The sequence below is a fragment of the Acomys minous genome, assembly GCF_964271855.1.
Source record: "Acomys minous genome assembly, chromosome: 8".
In the NCBI taxonomy this organism is placed as follows: Eukaryota; Metazoa; Chordata; class Mammalia; order Rodentia; family Muridae; genus Acomys; species Acomys minous.
In genome coordinates, this window is record NC_140489.1 from 63,268,948 (window position 1) to 63,286,651 (window position 17,704).

Genomic DNA, 17,704 nt, shown 5'->3' on the forward strand with positions numbered 1-17,704 from the left:
GACCAGCCTAGTTAGCCAGCAAGTTCTAGGCTAACCTGGGCAACAGAGGGAGGGCTTGTCACAAACAAAACAAAGCAAGCAATATATATTTTATCTTTTTTTTAAAAAAAGATTTATTTATGTATTATTATGTATACAGAGCTTTGCCTGCATGTACACCTGCAAGCCAGAGGAGGGTATCAGATCACATTATAGATGGTTGTGAGCCACCATGTGGTTGCTGGGAATTGAACTCATGACCTCTGGAAGAACAGTCAGTGCTCTTAACCTCTGAGCCATCTTTCCAGCCCGCAATATATATTTTAAAAGATAAGGACTATTAAACACAGTTGCTGTATGACTACTATTCGTCATATTGTTGAGATTATTAATTCCTTGATTTTAACAAATACATATTGTTTAGATTTCCAATATAGTTAGGGCTGTCCTGGATTCACTTTGTAGAGCAGGCTGGCCTAGAACTCACTGTGATCCTCCTGCCTCTGCCCCGAGTGCTGGGATTAAAGGCATGCGCCACCATGCCTGGCTCTTAGTCATTTTTGTTCAAGAAATTAGACAAGGGCCAGGCAGATGGTTCAGCTGGTAAAGCTCTTGGTGCAAGACTGATAATGACCTGAGTTTGCTGTCTGGGAGTCACATAGTAGAAGGTGAGAACAGACTGCTGTAAGTGGTGCATGCCTTCAGTCCCAGCACTAGGGAGTTAGAGCCTGGAGGATCGCTGTGAGTTCGAGGCCAGCCTGGTCTACAAAGTGAATCCAGGACATCACACACACGGTCATTATCAGAGAATAACTTTTTTTTTTTTTTTTTGGTTTTTGAGACAGGGTTTCTCTGTGTAGTCTTCACTGTCCTGGACTCACTTTGTAGACCAGGCTGGCCATGAACTCACAGTGATCCACCTGCCTCTGCCTCCCAAGTGCTGGGATTAAGGCGTGTGCCACCACTGCCTGGCCCAAAATTAAGTCTTATACTCGCTGTTAGTGGTGAGGGGACAGAGTCAGAGCTTCATGTGGTAAAATACTTTAGGTACTTTGACTCAGGCTAAACCCAAGTTCATGGCTTTGACACTAAAAGAATTTCAAGACTAGCTTGTATAGTAAAGAAGAAGAGCTGGAGGTTTTTATTAGATATTGTAATAGAGGCTTAAGTGTGAGCATTAAGAGAAAGGTGCTCAGAAGTAAGACACACCCAAATGCTTTATGTGTTTGGGGTGGGCGTGGATAAGACTCCCAAATATAGGTGCAGGCTCTGCTCAAGGGAGATTTAGCAGGTAAGAATCTTTAGATTAGACATATATACCATTTTGTTGACCCTGAAGTTACATCTCAAAAGGTTCTAGGAACCCTTTCTCTACCTTGTTTTTCTCTTTCGGTAGATAAGCTACACTGAGGCAGCTCTGCAGCTAAAAGCAGAAGCCACTAGTTACTCAGGGCTTGAAGCACTTGTCCTTTCCTTGTAAATAACATTTTGTTGAGATTCCTTTAAAAAAAAATTAAGATTTATTGCTGGAAAAGGAGAAAGGCTGTGATTGGTAGTTGTGCTAGAATTTCCTCTGTTGTTGAGGCTTTTGCTGAATTTCAGTGTCAAGGGCTACTTTCCCTCCTCATGTCTGTCCCCAAGATTTCCCTACCTTTCTACCCCACCTTATAAAGCCTGTTTTGTTTGTTTGTTTTAAATTTACCTTTATTTTATGTGCATTGGTGTTTGGCCTACATGCAGGTCTATATAAGAGTGTCAGATCTTGAAATTACAGGCAGTGGCGACCTGCCGTGTGGGTGCTGGGATTTGAGCCCAGGTCCTCTGGGAGAGCAGTTAGTACTCTTAACCATTGGGCCATCTCTCCAGCCCCAGCCTGGTCTTGTACTCTGATCCCTACCTTGGTAGCTGTTTCTCAGTATGATGTGTGTCTCTTTCTAATGTTTCTGTTTTAGGGATAGATAATAAGTAAAGTGAATATATTCTGTTGTAGTTAATTAATCAGTATGGCCTAATAATATATTTTCTAATGGACTAGCAATCAATCAAGACACAGACACCTGTTAAATTTTAAAATAGCCCCAGTTAACCTGGGGCAGGGCAGATAGATATTAATCTCCTAAACCACTTCCCATAGTGGGGCAGGTAGCCCATACCTGCCCCAATCCTCTTCCATCTGTTTCTATCAAGCTACCTCCCACCCATAATCCCAAATACTTGCTAATTATCATCATCTGGGCCAAATCTCCATACCAGCCATGTGCTTCCCCTCCACCTAACCCATGGCACAGCCTTCTTCCTCTTCCTCTTCTCCGGTCTCTTCTCTCACGATGCTCTCTGTCTCCCAAAGCCCAGAAACCCTAACCATGCCTAGCCCATTTTCTCTAACAGCTGTGGTGTTTCACAGTTGATTTAACTAGTGCACTATTTCTTGTTAGTTGAGTTTAATTTTCATAAAATGCCTTTAGGTTTATTCCTGCAAGTGTAACTTGCCTTCATTTTTCAGAATAAACTCCATTGTATTGCCCTTTTTTTATGATTATTAGTAGTTGTGAAAAACTTAAAATTTAGGCCTAGAGGTGTAGCTTAAAGGTAGATAGAGCAATTAACCTCCTCCATATGAGACTTGGGTTTGAGTCAGTATGACAGAAAGATAAATAGATAAAAATTAAGTGTATGTTGTTGTGGCTAGAAGTCCAACCACCCTACCTTGAAGCTTATTTAATTTTTTTAGACTTGAAAAATTTGTATGTTATGTTATTTTATTATGGCTTGCATTTAAATTTGATCTTAAATGGCCGTCATAGATGCTTTATCTTTGAAAGATGGTAATCATGTGTTTTGGTTCCATTAAGCTGTAAATTGTGGAGAGATGGCTTACCTGTTAGGAGTGTTGTTGCTCTTGCAGTGTACCTAGGTTTGGTTCTCAGCACCTGTAACATCAGTTCTGGCTGCTAATAGTTATGTCAGATAATAAAACTTTTATAGTGGCCTGGACTATGGTTTTATTTAAGTATTGAGTTAGGGTCTCACTAGGCTGGCCTGGTATTTGTTATGCAGCATGTTATGGAGTTGCTACTCAATTCCATAAAGCCCTGCCTCAGGGGCCTTCCAATCGCAGGCATTAAAGTTGTGTGCTACCATACCTAACTTTTCTTAAAGTAACATCTTTCAATAATTTATATATTTTTACTTTATGTACATTGGTATTTTGCCTACATGTGCGAGGGAGTCAGATCACTTGGAACAGGAGTTATGGTTGTGAGCTGCCGTGTGTGTACTGGGAAACTGCTGAGCCATCTCTCCAGTCCTCACTAACATTTCTTGTGTTGCTCCCCAACCCCCCAGAACTATTAAAACTGAGCTGGACATACATAAGATTACGTATTTAGAAAGAGGCTAATAGTAGAGTCTTAGTCACTATTCTGTTGCTGTGAAGAGACACCACGACTATGCAACTCTTATGAAAGAAAGCATTGAATTGGGGCTTGTTTATGGTTTCAGAGACTTAGTCTGCTATGGTGGGGAGCATGGTGGTGCACATGGAAGGCATGGTGCTGGAACAGTAGCTGACAGCTACATCCTGTTCTGCAGGCATGGGCAAGGGGGTGAGGAGACACGCCACAGAGAAGTGAAGGTTCTTTTTTCTAGTGGATTGGTTATAAGTTCTCTTAAAGGATCGGGTGTTTTATTTCTCTTGTGTATCCACTGTGAGAGGAAGGACCTAGCACATTATATAGGTGTTTACTAAGTTGTTGTTAAATGAATAGAGTTGTTGAGAGCATTAAACTGAAATGTTGGTGTTTACTAGGGGAGATCCACATGCTGGAAATGTGTATCATAGTAGTAGTGTAGGACGATGCCAATCTTCCTGATTTAAAATCATTTAAAATCCTTTTTCTGAGAATTGGAGTGTCAAAGAAATCCCAACTACAGTTGAATGAACCTCTTTAAGCTTAACACAAGAGCTTACTTTTCTCCCATCAAAGTGAGTAACTTTTTTGAAGTGCTTAATGAGTAGCAGGTGGTGCTTAACTCAACCAAAAATATTCCACCTTAATGTGCTATAAGGCAAGTATGTTAAAAAGCAAAAGCATGGAAAAAGAGTTAACCCAGAAGCAGAAAGACTCACATGGAATATACGAACTTATAATTGGACACTAGCCCAAAAGGCATGTCCCACAAAAGTCTTCACTTACCAGGAGATTGGGATAGATGTGAGGATATTCTACTGAGACTCTAGGTAAGGAAATAGAAGGACCCAGAGGGTCCTAGAAACCTACAAGAAGAACATCATGACAGGTGGAACAGGGCCCAGGGGGGTCTGCTCAATCTATTGCACTACCAAGGACAATACAAGTAGTAAACATCGAGCCCCTACTCTGATCTAGCCAATGGACAGGACATTCTCCACAGTTATGTGGAGAGTGGGGACTGACTCTGACATGAACTCTGGTGTTCCATATTTGACCACTTCCCCGTGGTGGGGAGGCCTGATGGCAGTCAAAGAAAGAATAAGCAGGCTCCCAAGATGAGACTTGATAGCCTATGACCATACAGTGGGGGAGGAGAATACAAGTGATGGGATAACAATTGAGTTGTAATTTGAATAAGTTAAATAAATAAAAAAAGTTATTGTAAATCTTTTTTTCCTTCTTTTTCTTTGTGCTATTCTCCTAAAATTTATATAAGTTCAGTGTATGCCCAACCAAATGCAGATTTCTGCTTATTGATATATGAACTTGTTTCTTAAATCACACAGTTCAACTCTCTTTTCACTTTCTATTTTGAGATGGAGGTTTCACTAAATAGTCCAGGCTGCCCTTGAGTTTAACCCAGTACCATGGTTGGCCTCAGATTGACCATCATTCCCTCCCATCTCCCAAGTATTCAGATGGCTGGTCTAACAGTACACTCAGCTTCTTTCTTATTTACCAGTATAGGGGGTCTTTAAATTTTCCTCCCTTCCCTCCCTCCCTTTTTTTGTTTTGTTTTGTTTTTGAGACATGGTTTCTCTGTAGCCCTGGCTGTCCTGGAATTCAGTTTGTAGAACCCAACCTTCCCTTCCCAAGTTCTGGGCTTAAAGGTGTTCACCACTATCACCTGGCCAATTCTTTTCTTTATTATTGTGCATGTGTTGGGTGTATGTGTGTGGTGTGTGTACAAGTTCATGGAATCTGTTTTCTCATTCCATGTTGATGTCGGTTCTAGAGGTTGAAGTCTGGTCACCTTTACTCATGAAGCCATCTCTCCAGCCCTAGGCAGCCTTTTTATTTTCATGTTAAACCAGAGCTTGAATCTACTCTGGGCAAGTAGGCAGTCTTTTTCTTTCAGCTTTTTTTTTTGTTTGTTTTGTTTTTTGAGACAAAGTTTCTCTGTGTAGCCTTTAGAACAAGCTGGCCTTGAACTCTGAGATCACCTGTGTCTGCCTCCCAGTGCTGGGAGTAAAGGCATGTGCCACCCTTGCCCAGCTTTCTTTCAACCTTTTGAATTCATCATTGCAGGTCCTTTATTGTTTCTAGTGGGAATTCAACGTAATGAGTCACTTTTCTTTGGGTGTTCTCATGATTTTCTCTTTTTCATTGACTTTTGGCAGTTTGGTTATAGTGTGCTATGATGTTAATCTCTGAAATCTATTTGTAATTTATTGAGCAGTTGTTTTTCATCATAATAGGAAAATTTCTAACTTTTTCAAATACCTATTTTGCTATAGCGGTGCGATTCATGGACCTGCCAGTGGTATAATAATGGCACAGAGTTTTATGTAGTCTAGAGCTTAGGCCTTTTTCGCTGGGGCAGTCTTCCTAGCCACTATTTTAACTTTGCCTGACTGTTCTAGCCGATGACCCTCCCCCCACATCCCTCACTCTTTACCTCTCTGCTCCTTCCTGTCCTTCTGTTCCCTTCTCTGTCTGCTTCGAAATCTCCTGGGCCTCCCTGTCTGGAAGTTCTGCCCTCCCCATCAGCTCTTTATAATGACTAATCAGCAGTAAGACAACACAGAACATCTTTTAGACTGCCTGTAGGCATACAGGGCTATCTGACCATCAAATGTCTGAGTAGCTGTGGAGGGACAAGCATTCACACATGTAAGGATATGATGGGCCATAGAAATGGCCATACCAAGATCCTACTAGCACTTAGCTGTCTGCCTGCAGCAGTCAACAACTGAAAATACGGAGACACACCTTCACACAATGTGAAGGAAAATCACCCTAGCATTCTGCCATATCTCTTTTCTTTATTCTCATTATTCATATATTGACTTATTTAATTGTGTCCCACATATTTCTGTGGCTTAATTGTTTTCTTCATTTGTTGTTCTATTGTTAGAGTACAAAACTTCAAATTGTCTAATTATTCTATCTGCTTATATCTGCTCTTGACTCAATTTATTGCGTTTTTCATTTGTCTTTTCTTTTCAGTTATCCCCTTTATTCCTTTTTTATTTTCCAGGTTGCACTGGAATTCACTCTGTAGCTAATGGCCTTGGACTTCTGATGCCCTTGTTTCCACATCCACTGTTAGCATTTCAGGCATGCACCATCACATGCAGTTTATGCACTAGGGTGGGGAGCCAATCTAAAGCCATATACATGCCAGATGAGCATCCTACCAACTGAGCTACAGCCTGGCTTTATAATTCTAGAATTTTAGTAAAAGTTTATACACACACACGCACGCACGCACGCACGCACATGTGTGTGTATGTATATATATGTATGTATGTGTATGTATATGTAAATGTGTGTGTGAGTGAGAATATGTGAATGCAATAATATGCATGTGAAAGGTAAAGACAACTTGTGGAACTTGGTTCTGTACTTCCACCATGTGTGTTCCAGAGATTGCACTCATCATCCTTTATGTGCTATGACATCCTTCCAGATGTTCTAGAACTCCAGTTCTAGAATTTTTAGTTGGTCAGGTTTTTTTGTTCATTTGTTGTTGTTGTTGTTGTTTTTTTAATTAAAGTCAACCTGGTGAGCTGGTTAGTTTTTATGTCAACTTGGTACAAGACAGGATCATCTAGAATTAAGAACTCTTGAGAAATGTTTCTTTCCATTAAGATTGATTGGCCTGTAGGCAAGCCTGTGGGAGCACATTCTTGATTAATGATTGATGTGGTAGGGCCTGCTCAGTAGGGGATCTCTGGGCAAGTATATAAGAAAGCGGGCTTGGTGGCACACACCCGTAATCCCAGCACTCCCAGGCAGAGAGAGGCAGGTTGATCTCTCTCTGTGAGTTCCAGGCCAGCCTGGTCTACAAAGAGAGTTTCGGGACAGCTAGGGCTATTTCACAGAGAAACTCTGTCTTGAAAAACAAAACAAAACAACCCACCAAAAAACCCAAGAAAGCAGACTGAGCAAAGTAGTAAGCAGCACTCCTCCATGGCCTCTGCCTCAGAGTCTGCCTCCAGGTTCCTGCCCTGACTCCCCTGGATGCTGGACTATAAGCTGTGAGGCGAAACAAGCCCTTTCCTCCCACATTGCTTTGGTCATGGTGCTTTATCATAGCTGTAGAAATGTAACATGTTTGGTAAGATCCGTGTTTGAGCCTTCTTGTGGAGCACCATTTACTTATTTTGTTTTTTCCCCTCTGCTTTATGATATTTGGTTCATGTTGTACTTTTTGCTGCATACTTCGTAATTTTTTGTTTGCTTCATTTGTATTTCTGGAGATTGAACCTAGAGCCTTACGCATGCTATGCAAGCACTATCCACTATATGCTTAGTTCTCTCTTTTTGGGTGGAGTGGGGTGGAGTGGTTCACTTAAAATAATATTTTAATAACAGCAACCCTGGAAGCCAAGCTCACCTTCTTTGAGATTATTTGTTTTCTAAACTAATTTCTATTTTTGTTGTTGCTGTCTGTGGTTACTGGCTTCTTTGTATAATTAGCTTGGTGTGGTTAAGGTGGTAAAAGGATAGAAAAACTAATGAGTTAGTAAAAATTTCAGATTTTGCATGCCTGGAAGTATATACCAGTTCTTTACCAAGTCCTCTTTCAAACCAATTAATCAACTAATTAATCATTAATGTATGCACATTGTGTGTATGGGATGGGTAAAGGAAAGCAGAGGCAGACAGAGAGAAGAATCTGTGGGAACTGGTTCTCTCCTTCCATCATATGGGTTCCAGAGACAACTCAGGTGGCAGAGCTGGTGGCACTCCCTATGCTGTCTTTCTAGCCCTATAGCTAATTTTCTGAAGAGACATCCAATTTACCTTTCACATTTAACAGCTGAAGAAACTAAGAGAGCAAAGCTGATGGGTATTTATCAAACTAGTTCGTGACAAGTAAGTTCAGGCTAGTGTACTTGGATTAGTATCAATTTCTTCATTTGGTTTTCTATAATTCCTAAGAAGAGATTATTGGAGTTCTAAAACTGATTACTTTTTAAGCCGGCTTTTGGAATCGTCTTGTTCCTAAGAACAATATTAAACAGTATGCAGATACTTTAGTAACAACAGGTAGTTTCTGGAGAAATATATTTTGAACAGATGGATCTGATTTATTTTTAACTTTCTAGGAAGATGATTTCACAGTTAACTTTGGAAAGTTTTCCTAGTGACTGTGAGTTATCAGGTAATGGAAACTCTTGACCATTTGCTGGCAGAATCGGCATAAGAAGCCCGAATGTGTTGGAGAATTAAGTCAGTATTATAGTTTCAATGGTGGATTATCTGAACTGCAGCTTATCTGTATCATTACTGTTGTTTGCATCAGTTCGCATTTGTGTTTAATGCTCATGTCAAGGAATAGTACATGCATTGTTGAGGACTCTTCCCCCGCCGCCCCCAGACGAGAACACATATTAAGGATACTAATAGAGGTAGTTTTAAGATACATTTTAAGTGAAGTTGAAGTTATTTCTAACACGAATAATTATAGTAAATGACAAAATTTTTTTACATGTTTTGTCATGAGTTTCAAATATTCCAACCTTAGAAGAATCATCTTTCCTGTTTGTTTTTGCTTTCTGAGACAAACCAAGAGAAAACAACCTAGATCTGGCATTAAAAGCAACCTTCCTTTTGGCAGTCTAGGGACTTTAAAGTGTGGGTCAGAGGGAAGAGAAAGCAACAGAAACAAGAAAACAGGATTTAGCTGGTGGTGGTGGTGGTGCTCTTCATCACAGTGCTTGGTGGGGAACAGAGGGCCTCAAGAGGCGGGGGGTTCAAGGCTAGCATGGTCTACAGAGGGAGTTTCAGGACAGACAGGGCTACCCTGTCTCAAAACAACAATCAATCAGTACCCCATGACGCACAAAAAGATGGTAGGTAGATTCCAATTGACATTCCAATCCTAACATTTACAATTGACCTTGGGCAAATTATCCTGGTATATTGGTATATACCAATACTCAGAAAATATAAGAGTGTTGGCATTACAATTCACAAGAGTTGATTTGGAGCCAGGAATGGTAATGCACACCTGTAATCTCAGAACCTGGGAGTAGAGACAGGAGCTGCAAATTGGAGGCCAGTTTGAGGCCCACAAGGAAAGGGAAGGGGAGAAAGAGTGGGCGAGGGGAAAGGGAAGGAAGAAAAACTAGTAATGGGAGAAAAGGAGAGAAAAGTGTAAGTGTAGATAAGAGGGGTTCCTGCACAAACTTTTTTCTGGGTCAGTGAATTAGAAAAAGTAAAGAGAAATATCCACAAACTCGAGTATAAGAGCTCTAAATGAACATTGTGGGGGCAGGTATTATGATTTATAAGGGGTGTCAAGAGTTGATAGTGGAGAGGTCCTTTAACTTACAAATAAGACCGCAGGATATAGTGTTTAAAAAATGACAAGACAGTATGACCAAACTACAGTTGACACAGCATAAGGCAGTCTCATTTGTAATTGTACTAGGAAAGGAAAGATGTGAACACACAGCATTAAAATAGAGATGGTTGAGGCTGGAGAGATGGGATCATACTGGCTGCTCTTCCAAAGGACCTGAGTTACATTCCTAGTACACACATGGTGGTTCACAACCCTCTATAACTACAATCCCAGAGGATCCAATTCCTGCTTCTGGCCTCTGCAGGCACTGAACACACAGGGTGCACAGACAGATGCAACCCAAAAACCAATACACATAAAATAGATAAGAAGTTTAAAATGTATTTTTAAGGAACTGTCACAATTTTACAGTTCTACCAATGGTGTACAAATGTCCCAGTTTCCACACTTTTACCGACACTTTTTTGGGGGGAGGGTGATGTGGTGTTGTATTTGTGTTGGGATTACGTCTTGAATTCCTGGGTCTTACACATGGTACTTACTCTACCATATACATATGGTATATATATATATATATAGCACGCCAACTCTTGTTGTTTATTTTGAGAGTATCTTCAAATTTGCCAAAGCTGGTCTTGAACTTATCCTTTTGCCTCACCTTCACAAGAAAACTGAGGTTATACACTCTTTTTCCCCTCTTCATTTCCTGCCTACAATAAACTTCTAGTCATTTGCCTTTTCTGTGCCTTTCACATGCTGTTGCCCCTATATGAAACAGCTCTCCCACTTGACCTATGCTCTTCAAGTCAAAGCTTATCTGTCCTTCTCTCTGGGAATCCATTTTCAAACCTACAAGAATAAACTAGCTAGTCCTTCTGTGCAGTAAAATTCCTTTAGGATAATATTTGTTAACATGTGCTCAAATTTACTTATTGTCTTTATTAACTAGGTTGTAATCAAGGTAGAGATTGTATTGGCCTTTTGTATCACTGTATTATCAATGTCTTGGTCACAGGCAACTCTCATTAAATAATTTTTGAAAATATGAACAGTGATCTTAAAATTTAATTTATTCTGCTTGCTAATTCAAGTAGCTTTTCCATACTGACTTGGAGCTTGTAAACATTAAAAATTCTAATTCAGAATTGGCAGGATGGCTGAGCAGGTAAAAGGTGCTTAGTGCCAAAGCTGATGTTATGGGTTGTATACCTGCAACCCACATGCAGGAAGGAGAGAACCAAGTCCCACAAATTGTCTTCTGACTTTCATGTGTCCTCAGTGGTGTGCATAGTCCCTATCCCCTTGTACATACAAACCAAATGTTCAAAAATACTGTAACCCAGCTTTGTGTGGTGGCACACACCTTTAATCCCAGCATTTATCGGGCAGATCACTGTGAGTTCAAGGCCAGCCTGGTCTACAAAAAGCGAACCCAGGACAACCAAAGCATAGAGAAACCCTGTCTCAAAAAAAAAAAAAAAAGAAAAATTAATTCAGGAATGAGGTTAATGTTAGATATTGTCATGAAATTGCCAACTTTAATTTCTCTAGCTGATTTTCTTATTCGCAGATGCTTTCTAGTTTCCTAAGCAATCGAGTGCATTATGAACTCATAAGTTCAGGCCCTAGTGCTTCCACTGCTGCTTTTTTGAAAAGCAAGAGATTTAACAGTTTACTTCCCTGAACTCTTCTCTATAGAAAGCGGGCAAAGCAATACCAACTGGTAGTAGATTTAGTTGTAAGGCATAAACTTTGTCTAAACATATTAAAAAACATTTTAGATGGCTATTACGTTATTATTTATTTTAAAATTTAGAAATATAATTACAAGATTTTTGTTTAGTATGAAGGGGCAAGCCTTACCTTAAGTTACAAGTCTGTTTATAATTATGTTTACATGTAGTAAATGTGTACTTTTTAAAGAACCATGTATGTGTTTATGTTACTGCCACAATTTGCATTAAAACAAGGTAATATTATATTGAAATATGCACTATAATTTCTAGAACACATCTGGCTTCAATGTCTTAGGGGAAAGATGTAAATCTTTAGTAGTGAAAGTCTCATTACATAGCTGAATGCTGTTTTCTCATAGAGTATCAAGATTTATAATAACTTTAGGTATCTTGCTTGGCCAATTGCTACTTTAATTGTTGATTTGTTTGTTTGTTACTTCCTTTGTTTATTTTTGAGATAGAGTTTCTTTGCGTAGCTGTGGCAGTTTTGTAGATCAGGCTGGCCTCACAAGGAGATCTGTCTGCCTCTGCCTCCCACAGTGCTGAGTTTAAAGGCGTGCACCACCGCTGCCTGGCTAATTGTTGATTATTAAGTGTTTGAAGCTTGAGAAGAGTAATGGATCCAATCTATTATTTTGATTGTAGAATTAGTACTATTTGTTTGTATTATAACACTAGAAGTTGTCTCTCCTTTTATGTATATTGTTTGTTGGAGACAGTCTTTTTTTTTTTTTTTTATAACCCAGGCTGGCCTTGAACTCAGGGTATTTCCATTTTAGCCTCCTGAGACTTGAAATTATACCATTCTCAGACAAAATGAATTTATTTTTACTCTGTTATCTTGTTTCAGACCAGCCAGGGCCTGCTGCCCACCATGGGTGCTAGAAACTGAGGTTGCTCTCTTGGGAAGAGCACTTTGCCCTGAATCACTGATCCTCAGAGGGTACTGATTTGTGGATCGTTCACTAAATCTTGTTTTAAATAGAAGGGTTAAAAAAAATAAGATTGAAGCTGGGCAATGGTGGTACACACCATTACATTGGTCCCAGCCATCACTCAGAAGGCAGAGGCAGGCAGATCTCTGAGTTTGAGCCCAGCCTGTTCTACAAAATGAGTTCTAGGACAGCCAGGGTGACACATAGAAACCCTATCTTGAAAACAACAACAACAACAACAACAAAATTCAAGTTTTACTTGCTTTTGTCTGTTTTTATTAGTGTTTTTCTTTTCCATAAATAAAGCTGGAAAATATTTTAATGAAAATTTTTGTGGGCTATTGAATACAAGCTTTTCATTTTTTGTTTTAAGATAAAAATTGAGTACCCTCCTTTTGAGTTGGACATTGACCTTTATTGCATGGTGATTGATTGTAATTTTGGAGTAAGTAATTTGTGTGTGGTTTTAAAAAATTCTCAAGTCCATGGTGAGTCTGGTAACTAAAGTATTTCTGTATTTGTATGTGTGTCTAGCCTAGGCTGACCTCCACCTAGTGGTCCTTAAGCCTTTGCCTCTTGACCATATAGTACTGATAAGTAATACATAACCAGCCTACACTTTGAATCTTTGTATGGTTATTTATTGTATGTGTATGCACCTGTGTGTGTGTACACTCAAGAGGCTAGAAGAAGGTGTCAGGTGGCCTCTTCACCTCCAACTATTCCGTTAAGGCTGGGTATCTTCTGAAACCCTGGGTGTTTTCTCTGGTAGGCTGGAAGCCAGTAAGTCCCAGCAATACCTCTGTCTCTGCTTCCCTTGGAGCAGAGATTACAGGCACGCGCAGGCTGCCTGGCTTGTAACATGGATCCAAACTCTATAGTTTTCAGATTCAGGCAAGCTCTCTTGACCACTGAATCATTTTTTCAGCCCTTGTATGATATCTCTATATAGTGTGTGTGTGTAGAGAGAGAGAGAAGAAAGAAAGAGAAAAGAGAGAGGGGGGAGAAAGAGGGAGGAAGAGAAGAGGGGAAGGGGTGTTACCTGAATATCCTGAAATTAACTGAACCTTGTTTTAGAAAAGGGTTCTGGAAAGGGAAGCAAATAATTGTGAATCATTTAGAATGATCCTGCTTGACTTACTATTGAAAGTTTTACGCTGGTGACCTCTAGTGGTTGTTGTCAAACACCAGCAAATACTAAATAATTCTTTGATAATCAGATTAATGCTGAATAAATTGAGATTTGTGAAATATGGTTCCAGATGTTGAAAATCAGCAACAAGGTTGGGTTAAGCTGAGTTATCAACTGAAATTGAATAGATAAAAAGAAAGTTTGTATGTTTTTGCTTTGGTTTAATATATGTTTAATAATGAATTGCAAGTTTTACTACTTTCCTTTCTGCTTTGTTTGTTTGAGACAGGGTCTTTCTGAGTATTGTCCTGTGTGACAGGCTGGCCCTGGCCCTGTCTATGTGAACCACGCTGGCTTTGATTTATACTTTTAGATCAGGGTAGTTAAAAACATCAGTTGACCTCATAATACCAAGTCCAGCAGCCAGTATGAGGTACAGCCTTGGCCCTCTCTGCACTCTAACCTCAGTGTGCTGATCTGAGCAGACATTTCCCAGAAGATTTTGCCTCAGTGATACTGGTCACTTTTTTCTTTTTGGTTTTTTTGAGACAAGGTTTCCTCTGTGTAGCCTTTGCTGTCCTAGAACTCACAGAGATCCTCCTGCATCCCAAGTGCTGGGATTAAAGGTGTGTACCACCAGTGCTTGGCAAATATTTATTTTTGTTTTTAATTATATGTATGTGTGTGTCTGTATATGTGAGTGCAGGTTTCTTGCAGGTAGAGGCCAAGGTTTGGATCCCCTGGAGCTAGAGTGATAGACAGTTGTGACCTGCATCACATGGGTGCTGGGACTTGAACTCAAGGTACTCTTAAGCACGGAGCCATCTCTCCAGCCCTGATGCTGGTCATTGTAGCTCTTCCTCCTCCTTTCTCCTCTTCCTCCCTTCTTTTTCTTTCCTCTTCTTCCTCCTCCTCTTCCTCTGCCTCTTCCTCTGTGTAACCTTGGTTGTCCTGGAACTCCACTTTGTAGACCAGGCTGGCCTTGAACTCAGAGATCCACTTGTCTTTGGCTTCTAAGTGCTAGGATTAAAGGCGTGTGCCACCTCCCAGTCCTGCTGCTCACTTCTTAGTCATAGCTGATTCTTTAGACCCAGCCGACCAGAATCCAGTTGTGTGTGTGTGTGTGTGTGTGTGTGTGTGTGTGTGTGTGTGTGTGTGTGTGTGTGTTGGTTTCTTTACATAGCCCTGGCTGTTCTGAACTCACTATGTAGACCAGACTGTCTTGGAACACACAGATAGATCGATATATATACACATGTACAGTATTCTCCCTGTATATGAGTCAGCAGACCAGAAACGGGCACCAAATCTCATTATAGATGGTTATGAGCTACTATGTGGTTGCTGGGATTGAACTCAGGACCTTTGGTAGAACATCGAGTGCTCCTAACTTCTGAGCCATTTCTCCAGCCCAGAACCCATATTCTTAATTCAAAATATTAAATGATCCTGATAGAGCCTTTAAATGACTCAAAACTTGCCCCTGAAATTTGACAAGCAAAGCTTCACCTCCATCCTCTCCACTGTTTCCACCATCGTCTAAGTCCCCTCAATAGTGTTATGCTCTGAGCACTCAAGTTTCTAGCCCAAAGACTTCCCAACCCTCAAAATCATGGTCAGGTCTGTCTCAGCAACACCCACTGCTAGTACCAATTTTGGCCTTAGGTTTCTGTTGCTGTGATGAAACACCATGATAAAAAGCAACTTGGGGATGAAAGGGTTTTTTGTTTTGTTTAAATTTTTTCCTATCTAACAACTTTCTGGGTCACACTCCATCACTGTGCTAAGTCAGGACAAGAACCTTAAGCAGAAGCCATGGAGGAATACTGATTACTGGTTTGCTCCTCACCCTTTTCCTCACTTTGTTCTGAACACCCTAGGACCACCTACCCATGGACGGCACCATTCACAGTGGGCTGGGTCCTCCCACATTAATCATTACCAGGAAAATACCCTACAGGCTTGCCTATAGGCCATTCGATGGAGGCATCATTTACTTGGCTGATGGTCCATTGCACAAATACCTCTAGCTTTGTCAAGGTGATAGAAACCCACCCAAAGACATGTAGTGTCTTTTTCTTCTTCCCATTGGTCAGGGCTGTTCTGGCAACTAAAATCATTTGTAAATTTTATATTATTGTTTTAGGTTTATACTATTTGTCTGCCTGTCTGCCTATATACCTGCCTACAGAAGTCAGAAGAGGGCATAGAATCCCCTAGAGCTGGAGTTAAAAGCAGTTGTGAGCTTTTTATCTCTACACCATTATTAATTTGGTGCTGAGACCAAATTGGTCCTCTGCAAAAGCTACAAGCAGTCTTAACCACTGAGTCATCATACACATATGCATACATACATTTGGATTCATTTACATTAAATCTCTTGGTCAGTTTGGGTGAATTTGATGATTTTACCACAATAGGTTGGTTAGTCTGTTTATTTTCTCATTCATTGCCAGTATTAAATTGCTGAATTATGTGTGTGAGAATCTCATATATGTTTGTAGTGTTAATAGGCATCTTTTGGTTTTGATGACATCTTAATGTTTTGGTTTTTGTTTTTCAGACAGTTTTACTATAGCTCAGAGTGACTTTAAACATTTTAATTCTCTGCTTTGCCTCCTTAGTGCTAGGGTTACAGGCATGGGATACCACCTCTGACTTATAAATTTGTGTTTGGTTTGGTTTGAGTGTTTTTGGTTTTTTGTTTGTTTTCTTTTGTTTTGAGAAGGTTTCTCTGTGTAGCCTTGGCTGTCCTAGACTCACTTTATAAATCAGGCTGGCCTTGAACTAACAGATATTTACCTGTTTCTGCCTATCAGAGTGCTGGGATTTTAGGTGTGTGCTGTAAATTTGTTTTTTTGAGGGTACATTTAAGTGTTTGCTTGCAGAGTGAATGCTACTAATGGTATATTAAGGCCTGTAAGTAACTGGATATCCTTACTAAGTGCTAAATCTGTTATTTATTTTGGTCAAATACACTTTACACTTTTTGTTGGAATAAAACTAATAAATATTTGATGATCCTACCAGCTCAAAATTCATCAACAGATGACAAAAGGCAATTAATAAAAAACATAGGCCTAGGAAGGTGGCTTTGTTGGTAAGGTGCTTGTCTTGCAAGCATGAGGAACTTCATTCACTATTTATAATCTACTTTAGAAAAAGAAAAACAAAGCCAGGTGGGGTTGGAGTGATGGCTGAGTGATTAGGAACATTGGCTGCTCTTCCAGAGGAAGATGTGACAGCTCACAACCACCTGAATCTCCAGTCCCAGGGAATCTGATGCTTACGCCATAGGCACTGTATGCACACAGTGCAGAGACATACATGCATGCAAACAGGATCTCACTACGTAGCTCTGGCTGTTCTGGAACTTTGTAGACCAGGCTAGAGCTGAACTCACAGAGAACTGCCTGCCTCTGCCTCCCAGTTGCTGGGACTAAAGATGTATGCCATCATACCTTTTTATTAAAAAAAAAACAAAAACAAAAACCTGCTTTTTTAATAGTAGAAGTGATAACAAATGATGTCACAAAATAAATGATAGCTGAACTTACAACTATTTGTAATACTTTGAAATTATTTTCAAGAGTTGAAACACAGTTGGCCTGGGATGGCAGAACGGAAATGTATATTAAAAGCATAGCTTTGATTGGGCATGGCAGTGCACGCCCGCAATCCCCACACCTAGGAGTCAGAGGCAGGGAAATGAGTTTGAAGCCAGACTGGTCTCCAAAATAAGACCCTGTCTCAAAACATTATAATTTTAATTATTTCAGGAAAAATGTTTTGAGCTATTACTGTAGTTTGAAATGTCTCATTTTACTGAAATATCTAGGTGAATAGGATTTTGTTTTTTGTAAATATTATGCTAATTCATGTTTAGGCTCTTAGTAATTTTATTTTCTTTGTTAACTTCTCTACTTGTGGCTGCTTTATTTGTTGTCCTTAGCTCTGCCTTATACCCCAGGATCCATTTGTTGTAGTATTGTTTGCTCACTTTTAAGCTACCTGCTGGTCACTCTTACCAGAGTATGGGTAAAACTACAGCCTTATTTCAGTTTTATTTCTGATCTCCATTTTTAAATTAAAATAACAGAATTACATGGATGGTAGGACTTCCTGTCCACCCTGTACAGAGAACCTCTCTGTAACCCTCCCTCTGCCTATTCTGTTTTCTTACCACCATC

General features: G+C 40.0%; 1 protein-coding gene across 4 annotated transcripts in view; it reads left to right on the forward strand.

Moving 5' to 3' along the window:
* The window catches only part of STRN3 (striatin 3), an 80,048-nt gene that overhangs the window by 7,344 nt on the left and 55,000 nt on the right, over positions 1-17,704 (forward strand). The window lies entirely within an intron of this gene.